The 16629-nt window shown below is 36.1% G+C and overlaps 1 long non-coding RNA gene across 7 annotated transcripts in view; it reads left to right on the top strand.

The window, feature by feature from the left end:
- Positions 1 to 16629, top strand: part of LOC102159091 (uncharacterized) — a 421098-nt gene that overhangs the window by 171527 nt on the left and 232942 nt on the right. For 3 of the 7 annotated variants that reach the window (XR_002345851.2, XR_014810616.1, XR_014810618.1), the window contains one exon: positions 15066 to 15203. The exons of 3 other annotated variants lie outside the window; for them this stretch is intronic. This is a non-coding gene — a long non-coding RNA (uncharacterized LOC102159091). Of the gene's footprint in view, positions 1 to 15065; positions 15388 to 16629 lie in introns of those variants that run through there. One more of the 7 variants, XR_014810619.1, reaches the window with a different exon arrangement.

Below are 16629 nucleotides of genomic sequence, written 5' to 3'. Positions count from 1 at the left end.
TCCTGGGCCAGGGATCAAACTTTCACCAAAGCAGTGGCAACACTGGATTCTTAATTGCTAGGCCACTGGGAACTCCATGAATATAGTTCTGCATATAGTGAGCATGAGGGTTCTGGGAATAGTCCAAATTACAGTGCTCTATTAGGGTCTGTATCTATACCTTTGTGAATGAAAGGAACCTGAATGAGAGATGTAGGCTCTTCTGAGATGTTTCATAATCAGCAAGCCCATTTAATAACCATAGTTGCCCTGAGCTGCAAGGGAAACTGTTTACATTCAAAGTCTGGTCTTTCATTAGGTCTCATTCCAGGACTAAGCATCTCTAAAGCATGAATGGTGACACTGAAGTCTTCATATCTTTCTCCATATCCTCCTTCTGCATGTTTGGTAGATTTCCCTTAGGAGAAGTCTCATCTTTGTTCCTGGATCCTCCACATCTTCTAGCTTGTGTTTATTTTCAGAATAATCTCATATCTTATAGAAAAGCCAAGTGTGTACTCATCCTGTCTGTACCTAAATTCGATAGACATTATCTGGAAAGTCTTATCTTCATAACTTCAAAGACCAGGACGGAGTTGTGTAATTGTCTGCAGGAAGTGTGGAAAAATGAGGGAAAGAATAGACTATGTATTTTGACCGTGACCGTAACTGCATAAATTCTCCTAGACCAACAGCATCATCTCCCTCCTGATTAGGCATGTGACAAGAACTTTCTCAGGCACTGGTCCGTCTTTCCCTGTGCTGGGGTTCAGAATCTCTGCAGGTACTACTGGGTGTATGAGGATGCCTGGTGGGTATAATGAGGAGATTCTAGGCTTATCTCCTGGCTTTCAAGTACTTTTTAGATTCTGAATAGGGCTTTGGAGTGAAGACTAAAAAAATCTCATGTGGCCTTTTTCATTATTTATTATTTTTATATTTTATCGGAAGCTTTTTATGAATTATCTATTTGCTCATCATATATATTCAAATAGATTGGTTGGGTATTTTTATACTCATTGTATCTCTGTCAAGAACCTTGAATTTCAGAAGAAAGTTCAAAGCCAGGCAGTGCTCTGGGAATATCAGAATCCAAGTCTCCTGAATTCTAGTTCAGTCCTCTTCTTACTAGACCAAGGAAGATACTGAGAATAGGGGAATGTATTTAGTTAAGGTGTTTTATATCACTTTAGCTGGTGTGGAGTGAAGGTCCCTGAGATAGGCCTAATATTCAGGGGTCTGCCATATGTCCAGGGTCATTTCATCAAACCTGACACCCCTTAAATTAGTGATGATACTGAGGGTGCCTTTTTGTCACTATTTAATTCAGACCAGTAGAACAGGGAGGTCTCTGAGGGTAGCCTCTGAGGGTTGCTTCCCAGAGCCATGCAGAAAGAGTTTGTTTACCCCCAGAGGCCAGCAAGTACCTGTAGTTGGGCCCTTCGGTTTTTGAACATGAACCTAGATTGTGGTTTCCCTGATTATTCCTGGGCTCAGAAAATACACAGTTGAAAGAAGTAGAATATTGGAAATTGCCCTGGGCAATGTGCATAAAATGGGAGACTTTCTGGTCCCCCAAAATAGTTGTTCCAAAGCACCAGGAGTTTAGACCTGGAGTTTTGACAGGCAGCTGTGTGGAGTGAGATCACAGAGTTCGGCAGTGGAGTGTGTCAGAAAGGGAAACACTTTCTTGTGTGTAGACACATGCCCTTCTGCAAATCTGTTAACTTCATTTTAACCTGGACCTTTTTCTTCTTAAACATAATAAAGCCTCTGAAATGACTACACTTGGCAAGAGGGTGTCTTCTGTCATTTACAGCAGTGGAGAATATGCAGAGTAAGTGAATTACTTTGGTTTTCAATAAAAATGTTAATATCTACCTTAGGTGTGAGCAAAAGACACTGCATTTCAATAATGAGAGGATCAAATCCAAAGGGGTTGAGAAAGAGAGAGTGTAGAGTTTGTGGAGCTGCTGCTGCTCAGCTCCAGACAGCAAGGGAGGGGGTGGTGCGAGAGGAGGTGGGGAGAGGGAAATACTGAGCATGCGTAAGAGCACAGAGAGGAAGAAACGGAGAGGAGATAGACAGGACTCTAGAGGAACTCAAACTAGGTAAAATGGGATTAAGAAGACAGCAAATCAAACTAATAATACGTATTACTTTGCAAGCAGTTTTCTCACCAGGAGTAAGAGGTGGCTCTGTGTGTCTTTCTTCTCTGACTCAGATATGTTGCCTCCTAAAAATTCTCTTTGGACCATTTTAACAGTCATGAAGCAAAACTTTAGAAAATAATTTTTGAGGGGAGGTTGTATAAAATGGAGGTAGCCTTTAAAGAAGAGCAGCATTTTTACATAGAGAGAAATGTTTACATCAGCATTATGTTATTTTGTATTTCCAGCCCCAAATTGATTCCTATCAAACCCACAAAGATTATATATACTTATATATATTATATATACTTATGTATATTATATATACCTTGTTAATAGACAGCAGAGACTTGTTCATAAGAGCTTCTGACTTAATCATTTTTTCTGTATTGTGTTATTAATAATAGCACTTAATGAGGACTTACTATGTACATAGGAAGGACTGTGTTAAAAATAGTTGGATGCATGGAGTTCCCGTCGTGGCTCAGTGGTTAGCGAATCTGACTAGGAACCATGAGGTTGTGGGTTTGATCCTTGGCCTTGCTCAGTGGGTTAAGGGTGTGGCGTTGCCGTGAGCTATGGTGTAGGTTGCAGATGCGGCTGGGATCCCACGTTGCTGTGGCTTTGGTGTAGGTCAGCAGCTACAGATCCGACTCGACCCCTAGCCTGGGAACCTCCATGTGCCGCAGGAGCGGCCCTAAAAATGGCAAAAAAGACAAAATAATAATAATAATAATAATAATAATAATAATTGGATACAATATCTCCTTAACTTTGGAGAACTTTATAGGTTGTACAGTTACCCCAGCGTTACAGATTATAAGTAACCCACCTAAGGTCAAAGGGCTAATAGGGAAGAGTTGAGTTTTAACTCAGGTAATATGAGGAGGAATCTATGGAGAAAATTCACTGCAAATGGCATTTTCAGGTTGCGTGCTTCCATTTATTGAAGACCCAGCAATAAGCAAGCTGAGCATTTGAATTTTCAAAATTATTTTTTATTATAGTTGATTTATAATGTGCCAATTTCTGCTATACAGCAAAGTGACCCACCCAGTAATATATATGACTGGTTATATGTGTGTGTGTGTGTGTGTGTGTGTGTGTGTGTGTGTGTGTGTGTATGCATTCCTTTTCTTATATTATCTTCTGTCATGGTCTATCCCAAGAGATTGGATATAGTTGGCTGTGCTATGCAGTAGAACATCATTGCTTATCCATTCTAAATGTACTAGTTTTCATTTGCCAACCCCATACTCCCAGTCCATCCCATGCATTTGAATTTTATTTAAGGATTATTTAAAGATAATTTAGGTACAGCTGATGTCTTGGCTTTATCTTGGAGTTTCACCCAAATTTCATCTTTATTTCCAAGTAGTGCAATCATTGTTTTTGTCTAAGTGATAGACTGGCGTTCATATGGATTAGATTCTCTGATCTCAGCTGTTACCGGGCCTTCAAACAGCCCTTAGCTCTCAGACTTTGTTCACTATTGGAAAAACAGGAAGAAAAACCTCATATGGAAGTGTTCTCATTTGCTGAAGTCTATGTATATTTCCTTTCTATCTCTGCTTGAAATGCTTGGCCTCTTTCAGCCTGTGCTTTCTGTAGTTCTCAAGGGTAAGTTATGTAGATATTTAAATTACACATATAAATAAAAAAAATTATTAACCAGCCTATAATAATTCTCTACAGAAAGAATTTAATCAGTATTTTAAAACCATCTTCTAAAGAAAAAAGTGATACTTAATTCTGGGAAGGCTGCTAATCAGGTCCCCCAGGGCTCAGTTGAACTTGATAATTCTAATCTTTCTCAAATAAATTTAGTGGCTGAAGAAAAGGACATGTCTCTGGAGGTGACTGCACAGGAAATGAGGAAGGGGTCAGGAGACCCAATAGCCTATAAGAACTTATGCCCTTGGATATTATCTCCCTACCTATTTCTGAACAGGTGGCTGCCAGCTTCTGAATGTTGGAGTTTGAAGAAATAACATTTAAAAAAACCAAGAATTTCCCAGAGGGATTATATCTAAATGTCAGATTTGAGTTGCAGTAGAAAATAGATACTTTGTGGAAGCATGGCCTTTTTATATGTGTGTGTTTGTTTTAAAATGTACCTGCTGGCATAGGTTAGAAGGCAAAAATTTAAACAGTTTATGAACTTTTTGTGGAACATGGCCATCCAAATATTTTTCATCCACTAAAATATTCACTTACCGTTTTCTAACTACCAAAGAGCATATCAACCAATATCCTCGCACTAAAGGCTCTGCCAGATGTTGATATTGTCTTCATCTGTTAAGTACATAACATTAAATTAGTTTATTTCATCCCTTGTAGCATCTTGAATAGGCAATACTTCTCACACTTTCCTGACTGATCTCCCAGGTGGCTTGCTAAAGCAGACACATCCTAAGATGACCCCAGTGAGTCACATCTGTGTAATCCTTCCCCTCTGAATGCAGGATGGACTCGTTGTTACTTCTGCCCAATAGAGTATGGCAAAGGGATGTCACTCCTTTGATTAGGAAACATTCTACATCAGAGGTGCGGGAATGTCACTCCTGTGATTATGTACTATCATATAAGACTCCTTCTTAGGAGACCAGCATGAGAGCTTATCCTGCTGGCCTAGAAGAAGTATGCTGAATACTGTGGAGCACTGTGGCAGGACCTAGGGAGTCCCGTAGGAGCTAAGAACAGTTTATAGCCAACGGCTAGCAAGACCTTAAGCATTCTACCTCCAAGAAGACATTTTTTCCAACAACCTGAATGAGCTTAGGAGAAAGAACTCAAGTTCCTGATGAGAACTTGGTCCAGTCAATACCTTAATACTAGCCTTGTGTGATCCTGAGCAGAGCATTCAGCCAGCAAGTAAGCTGAGCCTAGAATCCTGACCTATGGAAGCCATGAAATAATAAGGGCGTGTTGTTTTGTTTGTGGTCATTTGTTACAGAGTAATAGAAATGAATACAGATACTATGTCCTGTCTATCCTATTCATTTTCATTTTCCTCTTGAAAATAACTGAGCAATAACAGAATTGTACAATATTAATATAATTTAAAATGGTTTCAACTTTTAATAAACTTTAATAGCTTACTTAAAGGTTAATGTGAGGACCTCATTAACTACCTCTTTTTTTCAGTTTCTTTAAAAAAAATAACAACCTAGATATTTAAATTATAAAATTAATGTAGTCCCAAGGTAAAAATGTCAAGCCACATAAAAGTACACATCAAAATATCTGCTTTTTGACCTCAGATCTTGAACCTTTTCCCCACAGGCAACAACCATCAGCAGTTTCTTGTGCATCCTGTGAGGCATGTGGGATACATTTAGATGTTTACATATCATTTTGAAGATTTATGTGAACATATCTTTTTGGACATAGCACAAGATCCATTCTGTTCTTTATCTTGTTGTTTTTGAATGTCACAATATATCCTGGAGATTTTTTTCATATCAACAATGAACTTACATTGGAGTTCCCATTGTGGCTCAGTGGGTTATGAACCCAACTAGTATCCATGAGGATTAAAAAAAAAAAAAAAAAACTTACACTGTTTTTAAAATAATTTTAAAGTATGACAATTTAAAATAATTGAAAACATTACATTTTTAAAATATCACAATATTGCAAATGTAATTTTTAAAATATTACAATATTAAAATATTGTAATACATATACATATACATATTGTGTCATAAGTACTTAATATGTATTTATTCATTCATTCTCAACAACTGCTCTGTGAAATTGATACTTCTTTTAGTACCACCTTACAATTAAAAGACACTAAGACACAGAGAGCTTAAGGAGCTTGTTCAGGGTCACTGGGCTAGTAAGTCTTGAACCATCCAGATACTAGCCCAGGCAGTAGAGTCCTATAGCTCACGCCCACTTAACCCTCTAACTTTATTAATGCTTACGTTGTTCCCAGTTGTTTTAATTTTTTAATATGGCAAACTATGCTGCAAAGCTTTCTTTGTGTGTGTGTGCACTCACAATTGTACACGTGTGAAAGTTTGTAGGATAAATTCTTCAAGATCAAAAGTTCTGAGTAGGAGGGGATGTATACTTTCAGCTTTCATCAATACTGTCAAATTGTCTTCCAAAGGAGATATGACACTGTGTACACCCACTGCCAATGTGTGATAATGGCATTTTCCTCACAGCTTTGCCAAAACTGTGTACTATCAAGCAATTGCCAATCTGGCGGCTAAAAAATGCTGTCTTTATTTTGCTTTAATTTGCATTTATTTATGGAAAGGATTGGGCATCCTTCCATCTGCTTATAAGCCATATGTGTTTCTTTTTCAGTGAAGTGCTTATTAATCTATAAATCTATATTTTTCTAAAGGATTATAGTTATTTTCCTTATTGAATTTTAGGAAAGTTTTATAGTTTAAGAAGAGCCTTTTACTTTTGCAAATATTCTCCCTCAATTTGTTTTTTAGCTTTTGTCCTTGTTTATACTGTTTGGTTTTCAACCACACAAAAGTTTTAAATTTTCATGAGGGCTAATTTATCATCATATTCTCTTATGGTTTCTGGATTTTCTGGTCTTGATTAAAAAAGTTTTTCAATGTCAGAGTTTGGGAAAATTGGGATATATCCTTTACTGTGGTAATACTTCCATTATTTTTTTCCTACAAAGTTTAAACTGATTGAAATTTGGTTTGATATAAAAAGTGAAGAAGGAATTTAGCTTAATCTTACTTTAAATAGCTAACAAGTTTACATTTCTGGATTCTTTGTAACCACTCCATAGTCTGGCTTTCTAGGCTCCCCTCTGCTTCCCACTCCTGCCCACTCATTAGTGTTCTTTTTTTTTTCCCAGAATTTTCTGACTTTTCTCATATTTTTTCCAATAAAACTTCATTTTAAATATAAAAATCGCATATACTTGAGATATACAAAGTGATGTCTTGAAATACATGCACATAGTGAAGTAATTAACGTATCCATCCCCTCACATGATTATCGTGTGTGTGCGTGTGCGTGTGTGTGTGTGTGTGTGGTGAAAGTACTTGGTATCTATTCTTTAGCAAATTCCCAGTATATAATACAATATTATCAACAGTAGTCACCTTGCTGCACATTAGATCTCTGTAATTTACCCATCGGACGCAATTGCAACTTTGTACCCTTTGATCATCTCTCCATTTTCCCTACTTCCCTGCTGGTAACCATTGTTCTACTCTTTGCTTCTATGAATTAACTTTTTTAGATACTGCATATAAATGAGATTATATAGTATTTTTCTTTTGTGTCTGGCTTACTTCACTTAGCTTAATGTTCTCCAGAAATTAAAGTTGAAAAATTGTTAGTCTCTCTACCAAAAATGTTGTTATTAATGGCATTATACCAAATAATCAGATTAATTTATAGGAAACTGTAATATTTATTATTGACTATTTTAAACCAAGAATACATATATATTTCTATTAGCTCGTATTTCTGTGTGTATAAGAAAGTTTTGAGGTTCCCTACCCATTTTAAAAAAAATTACCAAGTTGTATTTGTTTTTCAAATGTTTATAGTATTTTTATACAGGAAAGCTATTGGATTTTTAGGATACCAGTTTCGTAACAACTACTTGAAATGTTTTGTGCTTTCTTTCCTTGCTTCTCTCCTTCCTTCTTTCTTTCTCTCATTCTCTTTCTTTTCTACCCCAATTTTCTCCTCTCTTATCCTCCCTCCTCTTTTTCTTTCTTTCTCTTTCCTTCTTCCTCCCTCCTTCTTTCCTTCTTCCTTCCTTCTTTCCTTCCTTTTCTTTTCCTTCCCTCCTTCTTTCCTTCTTCCTTCCTTCTTTCCTTCCTTCTTTTCTTTTCCTTCCCTCCTTCTTTCCTTCTTCCTTCCTTCTTTCCTTCCTTCTTTTCTTTTCCTTCCTTCCTTCCTTCCTTCCTTCCTTCCTTCTTTCCTTCCTTCCTTCTTTCTTTCTTTCTTTCTTTCTTTCTTTCTTTCTTTCTTTCTTTCTTTCTGGGGTTGTTCACATAACAACCATATCATCTATAGATAATTTTCCCACTCATTTCCTCTAAAACTCTTTATTTTTTTCCCACTTAGATAATTTAATTAATTGGTACTTTTAGAACAGGGTTGAAAACAATATCTTTAAAAAGTTTACCTTGTTCTTGACTTTAATGGATAAGCTGTTGATGTTTAACCATTAAAAGACTGTTTACTGTAGGCTTCTAGTAAATCTGTTATCAAATATATACCAAGTGTTAAAGGGTGTTTTCCAGATTTAGCCAGAATTTTTGAATTTTACTAAATAATAATTTTTTTGTTACCTACAAAAATGATAAAATTTTTTGCTTTACCTATTATGGTAAATTATATTAGCTGGTTCCTTATTGCTGGTTTCCAAAAATCTTGCTTATCTTTCCAAATAAAACCTTGTTACTTGTTTATAGTATATTGATCTTTAAATGTGCTACTGAAATGTATTTGCTGAGTTTTCTAAATTTAGAGCATTTTCATTGTTATTCATTATTAATGAGATTGGTTTGCAGTCTTTATGTGGAGTATTTTTGTTAAGTTTGGGTTTTAGTTTTGTGCTTCTTTAGGAAAAATTATTTTGAGACTTTCACTATGTTCTGAAACAATGTAAATAACAACAAAATGATCTGTTCCACTGACAGATATAATCAACTTTTTAATTTTTAAAAGAAATTTCTGGACTTTTCTCATTAGAGGGCAAGTTTCTATCAGACTCATCAGAATCATCAGAATCAGATAAGATTCTTTTTTTTTTTTTGTCTTTTCTAGAGCCACACTCACGGCATATGGAGGTTCCCAGGCTAGGGGTCCAATCGGAGCTGCAGCCACCAGCTTATTATGCCAGAGCCACAGTAATGTGGGATCTGAGCCATGTAGCCATGTCTGTGACCTACACCACAGCTCATAGCAACGCCGGATCCTTAACCCACTGAGCAAGACCAGGGATCGAACCCACAATCTCATGGTTCCTAGTCAAGAATCTGATAAGATTCTTAAATGTAAGTAGTCAATTTTAGCTTCCTGGAATTAATTTTGGTAATATTTTTCTAAATGTGTCCAGATATGATATTCAGTTTTTCAAGGCATTTCAAATTTATATGAAGAGTTTATAAAATATTTTTACTAAACATTATTTTCCATTTATTATTTCTAACTTTTCAGATTTGTGCTATTTTTTTTAATTTGCTGGCAGTTTATTTTCATGTTGTTTTTGCCACTGCTCCAAGAACTCCCTCTTGTCTTTGTTCATTATTTCTCTCATTTTATTTACTTTATAGAGATAATCTTTACCTTTAGTCTTACCTTTATTCAGATATTTTTTTATTTTTGCATTGACTTTTTTCACTTGATTCGCATATTTTTAGTATTTATTCTTGAATAACATGGTATAAATTTCCACTTTATTTCTTTAGCTATATTGCAGAAATTGTGATTAGTAGTTTTAAAATTATTATAATTTTCTAAAATAATTGAGGGTATTATCAACTTTTCCTTGCTCTTCCATATTTTCATTGTGTTACAGTATTGATTATTCTATAGTTTTTCTACTAGGATGTGATCTCCCTTTTAACTTGCAGATTCAGGATTTTCTTATCATTGTTCTGATATTAGAGCCAGAAAACAGAACAGTTTATAGGCTTCAGATAATTCTGAAAACAATCTTGAAGTACAGTCATCCCTTGCATCTGTGGGGGATTGGGTCCAGGATACCACTGTGGATATCAAAATCCTTGGATGCTCAAGCCCCTTATATAAAATGTCTTAGTGTTTGCATATATCTTCCCATATACTTTGAGTCATTTCTAGAGTACTTGTAATACCTAATACAGCCTAAATGCTGTGTAAATAGTTGCCCAGCTTGCAGGAATTTCAAGTTTTGCTTTTTGGAAATTTCTGGAATTTTTAAAATACATTTTTGATCCAGTTTGTTAGATCCTCAGATGCAGAGCTGGGGATGTAGAGGGCTGACTACCATGGGCCAAGGGAGGAGAACCCACTGAAACCCTCCATGGTGTTGGCAATGTTGTCATATCAAACCATATGTAAAGATCATTTCTCAGACCACTTTATTCATAGAATTATAATCTTATTGATAATTTAACAACTCTTTCTGTGGTTAAGAAGTACTATCAGCTCTTTTTCCGTTTAGTTCATTTATTTAAAAAAGAAGTCATTTCCAGCTCTTTCTCTTTTCACTTCATGGTGAAATTTCTACCATCAATTTTAACTGACATATATAATAATTCATGAAGGATTTCTATTGTTTTATTTGTTTCCAATTGTTTCCCCCTTATTATTTTCCTATTTCTTTTTTTCTTTCTCTCTTTCTGTCTGTCTCTCTCCATGCATGGATACACACGTTAAACACACACACACACATACACCCCCATACACCCATACAAACACACATAAAATGTCAATCTTCCATTGTTAGTGTCATGAGTGTGGTGACAGTCTGAGAATTAATACCATAATATAGTACTATATATGGCCTCATATGACTGTACTGCATATGGACTCATATAGTCACTGTATAATCATACAAAATGTGTTTGTAAGGTAAGTGGAGGTGTGAGTTTCTGTTGAAATTTCCTAGGGGAAATAAGTGAGGGGTCCAGTATAATCCATTGTATTCCAAAAAAATGTTTGAAGTTTCCTTTTACTCCCTTCTCATAAAGATTCCAAGACAGTCATGGACCACCCATAAGAACATGAGGATATATGACAGAGGATGGAGGAAAAGGATTAAAACCAGGAAAGCTGGTTTTATAACCTAACTGTCCTTAGAAAACCAGGCTAATGAAATGCATTTTCCTTCTAATGGTTTTCATTTCAGGATACTCTGTAGGTTTTCCCGAAAATGTGATGAATTCTTGCTTTATAAATCATTTTGATTCCCTCTTGTTGTCACATTCTGTCTAATTTTGCTGAGTTACTGGCTGTACATTGACTACAGTGATGGAGAGTTATCACCACCAGTATTACCAGGGATCAGAAAATAGGACTGAAATCATATCTTTCACTAAGAATTCTGTGGCTTAATTTTCCTGCAGCTTAACTGATATAAAAAAACAGAAAACGGCATGTTGCTTTATCATCCCATAGGCTTGACTGACATACCTCCTATAGAGTCTGTCTGGAGTAGGTACTCACTAAATATTGATTTGTTATTGAACACATGAATGAGGACCAAATAGAAGAAAGATATTTAAAGAAATAATCATGAGGTTTGGGCTCATTAGAATGGACAGTTTATGACTAGGATAATTCAATAATTTCTTCCCTGGTTATTTGGTCCAGATCCAAAACACAGTCCATATTGTGGAGGCTTGCAAACCTCTGTCACCAAGAAAGAGCAATTCTGAGTCTTTGGATGGAGAAGAATTTTTTGGACAACATATACATGTACACACTCATTCACAGGTGCAGTCTCAGCCAATGCAGAAACATTGTAGATCAAATTAGTGTTGCTCTTGGTATTGTACAATAATGAGGGGAAAGACTGGGAAATGAATCAGCTTTCTAGTTTATTGTTCATTATTGGCCAACTCAAGCTGAAGGCTGAAAAGATTAACTCCCAGGCAGGTCCTTCATGTTTGGAGATTTATTCAGGATAAGCATCTGGAAGATTGGAGGCTTATCTATACTATTCATTCCCATCCAGCCCAGAAATGTGGTTAGAAATATAACAAGATTCTTTCCTGGGAGAGAAAGTTGGACTTTTTTCTTGTCAGCAAAACTAGCTGTTGGAGTTTTTTTTTTTTTAATTTAAGCAATTTTATGGTTTTTTTTTTTTTTAATCCAGCTGTGTCCAGGAAGTGATCGTTACAATCAAAGTAAAATTCACATTTTCTACTCACTCCAAAACCTTCCTGGGAAACTAGGATATGATGAAGATTTATGTGTATTTTTCATTCTTAAAAAATTCAAATGTGTTAGGATTGGTTTTGTAGGAAAGAGGGAATCAAATACCCCCAACTTAATCTCTTTTGAAACAAAGACTTTTTATTCTATCAGTTGGAAACACTCAGAAGAGTACAAACCATTTTGGTTCCTTTGAGGAGACACATAAATAATTTGATATTTTCCAGAACCAAGAAAATGGCACTATCTTATTATAAAGGGACAGGACTTTGAGACACCTGAGGACTTTCCTGGGCTACAGGCATCAGTGAGTCTTGCTCTGGGGACTGTAGTTTTGGTATGTCATATACAGAATTCTTTTCGTAGAATTTAATTTTGTTCGAGTATAGTTGACTTACAGTGTTGTATTAGTTTCAGATGTACAAGAGAGTGAATCAGTCATATATATAAATATATCCATTCTTTTTTTCCCACATAGGTTATTACAAACTATTGAGTAGATTTTCCTGTGCTGTAGAGTAGGTCCTTGTTAATCATCTGTTTTATACAGTAGTGTGTATATGCTATTCCCACCCTCCCAATTCTTCCTTCCCTCCAGTGATTTCCCCTATGATAACATAAGATTGGTTTTGAAATCTGTGAGTTTGTTTCAATTTTATAAGATTTTTTGTATCATTTTTAAAAATTAAATTCCACCTATAAGTGATATCATATGATATTTGTATTTCTCTGTCTGACTTGCTTCACTCAGAATGATAATCTCTAGGTCCAACCATGTTGCTGCAAATAGCATTATTTCATTCTTTTTATGGCTGAATAATATTCCATTGTATATATGTACCATATCTTCTTTATTCATTCCTCTGTTGGAGTTGCTAATGTAGGTTAATTTTAAAAGCCTGGGATCTTGTGATTCACTCATTGTGATCTAGGATTACCCATGAGAATCACAGATTTTTAAAGCAATAAGAGATGGAGATAATCTAGTACAGTAGTTTTCTTCAAATAAAATTTTAGTCTTCAACTTTGAAATTCTTCAAACACACTGAAAAGTATGGAAAATAACAATAACCTGGATTTACTACCAGTATTAAGCCTTCTGCTATATCTGTTTTACATCTCTTTTTTAAAAAATAGAAAACAGTTACCATGCTGTACAGTGGAAAATTGGCAGAACACTGTAAACCAGCTATAATGGAAAAAAAATCAGTATATAAAAAATAAAAATAAATTAACATAAAAAAATAGAAAAGATACACCTGATACAGAAAACTGCTCCTCTTCCACTTCCCAATCCTTTTACCTGTTTTTTTTCCTGAGACATAACCTCAACCTTGAAATGCATACAGGGTTTTTAATATTTTCTACGTATGTCTTTATTCAGTAACACTATATGGTATTGTTTTACATGTTTTAAAATTTACATAAGCTGGATCATATTATGAATACAATTTTACAGTTGATTTTTTTTTTACTCATTATTGGTTTTTGAGATTTTTACCGAGATGGTATATTTGCCACGTTGGTACCTGGAGATCTAGTTCATTTATTTTAAGTGCTGTGTTATATTCCACTTTACATTTGAGAAATGTTCAAGCTATTTCCAGGTTCTTCTTATTCTAAACAATAAATACTTTAGTGAGCTCCTTGCATATGTCTCCATGTGCACATATGTCTTCTTCTCCCAAGGTAAAGAAGGTAGAAATAGAAGTAGAATTTCTGGGTCATAGACTACCTAACATTTTAAATCTTTTTGGCTCTTGTTCTATTGCTCTCCATCGTGCTTATACCAATTTATATCTATACCAGCAATTGCTACCTGATGAAAGTTTGTGTTCTCAGATTTATTAATTTTTGCCATTGTGACAAGTGTGAAATGGACTCGCATGAACTTCCCTGATTAACTAGTGACATTTAACATCATTCATCTCCTCTTCTGTGATTTGTCTTATCACATGCAGTTTATTTTTATGGTTTGTTTTCCTTATGTTTTTCTGTTACTTCTATACATACCTTGGATTCTTTGCTAATTAGGTGGGTTGCACACATCTTCTGATTTGTGTCTTATCTTTTACTTTGTTGGTTACATCTTTTATTGAAGAGAAATTTTATCTTTATATTTGCTGTGACCTGTTTAAGAAATTCTTCTCCAGTGTCATAAAATATTATTAATTTTGAAAGTTTTTGTATTACTGATTTTCTTCTTTACCTGTTAAATTCATCTGCATGTTATTTTTGTGAATGACATAAAGTAATAACAGCTTATCTTTTTCCATAAAAGTAGCCAATTTTCCAGAAATATTTATTGAGTAATTTACTCACAGTGCATTGGCCAGATCTAGTCACATTCCCCTGCCCCCCGCCTCCAGTATGAGGGGGGAGGAAATTCAATGCCCAGAGTGAGGGAGAACTGAACATACTGATGAACAGTAATAATTACCTCCTTGGATATGATGGTTTTAACATATGTGCACAGATTCTTTGACACTTCTCTTTTCAAAATATGGAGTCTAGGGATTTCCCTGGCGGCCCAGTGGGTTAAGAATCCAGCATTTACACTACTACAGCTCAGGTAACTTCTGTGACATGGGTTTAGTCCCTGGCCCAGGAACTTCTACATGTTGTGAGCATGGCCAAAAAAAAAAAGAAAAAAAATAGGGTCTAATTTCTCTCCTTTTCATGTGAGCCAGACTTAGTGACACACTTTTAAGATGTGAGGAGTTCCCGTTGTGGCTTAGTGGTTAATGAATCCAAGTAAGAACTATGAGGTTGCAGGTTCAATCCTTGGCCTCACTCAGTGGGTTAAGGATCCGGCATTGCCATGAGCTGTGGTGTAGGTTACAGACGCAGCTTGGATCCCGTGTTGCTGTGGCTGTGGTGTACAGCAATGATTAGACCCCTAGCCTGGGAACCTCCATATGCTGCAGGTGTGGCCCTAAAAAGACAAAAAAAAAAAAAAAAGAAAAAAAAAAAGATGTGGTAGAATGGATGGTATATGACTTCTGGGATAAAGTCATAAAAGGCACTGTGGATTCCTCTGTATTTTCTTTTGGATCATTCAAGGAAGCCAGTTGTGACACTATGAGGACACTCAAGCTGCCCTGTCAAAACACCTGTGGTGAGGAACTGAGGCCTTTTGGCAACAGACAACACTAACTTGTTAACCATCCAAACAAGCCACTGTAAAACAGCATCTCCAGCCTGAAGATGATTGCAGCCTTGGACAAAATCTTGACTGCAAACTGATGAGAAGTCCTGAACCAGAACCACTCAGCTAAGGATTTTGAATTCCTGACTGACTAAAGTTCTTATTGTTCTAAGCCAATATATTTTGGAGTAATTTGTCATATATCAATAGATAATGAATAAATTGAGTTTCACCAAATTTAAGATTTATGTTTGACTATTGTTCACAATATAGGCCATTTGACATAAATCAAATCTAATTTAGCAGTCCTATGAGATCATCTCAAAGGAACTTAACAACAAGAAAGATTAAACTGATGAACAGCCAGAGGCCTGGAAAGACACCTGTGCCTATGGACAGAAGTAAACCTAAAAGCAGAAACCCAAAAACAAATGAATAAATACTAATAGAAATGTCAAATAGAAAATCATGACTGTGAGTGCTCCAGCTTGCAGTGACTAATTTGCTGTCCATCTGCTTTTTACATGAGCAACTCCATGGAACTATGCTTTACACCGAATAGAGATTTATTTATTTAATGTCATATGTTATTGGGGAATATGATAAGGATCCATCTGGTCTCTAGCGTGGAAATATCATCACTGGCCTCCACACTTCATATGGTTTTTGGATAGTCAAAGTAAATAATGTGAGACAGTGTTTGGGGAACATGAAAGAACTATGCAAATGTATCACTTAGGTTTTTATTGTGGTCATGGAAACTTCAAAATCTTAAAGGCTTACAGTCTCTGAGGTTTACTTTTTGCTCATGTTAGTCACTTGCAGGTTGGCTCTGACTCTGTCATGTCACCTTCACTATGAGACCCAGAAGGCAGAGCAGCCTCTTGCTGGAGCAGTGATACTTGTCATGAGAGAGGAAAAAAAGCCTGGAAGTGACACTGTGTTACAGGTCCTAAGATCACCCCTAGATACGGTGAGTCACTAGAAGGGCTCATGAGACTCCAGCAGATTCTCTCATGTGATGGTGATTTGCTACAGTGAAAGGAGATGAAGCAAAATGAGCAAAGGAAAAGGTGCATGAAGCAAAGTCTAGATAAAATCAGTCACAAGCTTCCAAAATTCCTCCCCCAGTGGAGTCACACAGGATGGGCTTGAGCATCAAATTGTGACATCTCTGAATTTTTTTTTTTTTTTGTAACCTTGAAAGCTCACTAGAGACTAATTACCCAAGGATTTTATTGAGGGATGGCTACATAGACACTCTGTGCCTGGCATGTACCGCAGTGCCAGATTCCCAGAAGGGGAACGGGTGCGCACATAAAGCCACATGGTTTATGCAGCAGCTTAGGTGTGGTGAGCTTTTCTTTCCAGAGTGGTGGGAACCATCCTGAAACCAGGTTCCCCAAGGCCAGCCCAGGACCAGCCTTGCAAGCTGGCCTGCTGTGTTAACTCCTTTCTGCACAGATGCATGTCTCTTCT

This window comes from Sus scrofa, chromosome 7 (genome assembly GCF_054392235.1).
Source record: "Sus scrofa isolate SSC_HxYL_T2T_F1_AM1 chromosome 7, Sscrofa_HxYL_maternal_Yorkshire_Landrace_v2.0, whole genome shotgun sequence".
In the NCBI taxonomy this organism is placed as follows: domain Eukaryota; kingdom Metazoa; phylum Chordata; class Mammalia; order Artiodactyla; family Suidae; genus Sus; species Sus scrofa.
The sequence above is the reverse complement of the archived record's forward strand: the minus strand, read 5'-3'. Positions and strand labels throughout refer to the sequence as shown.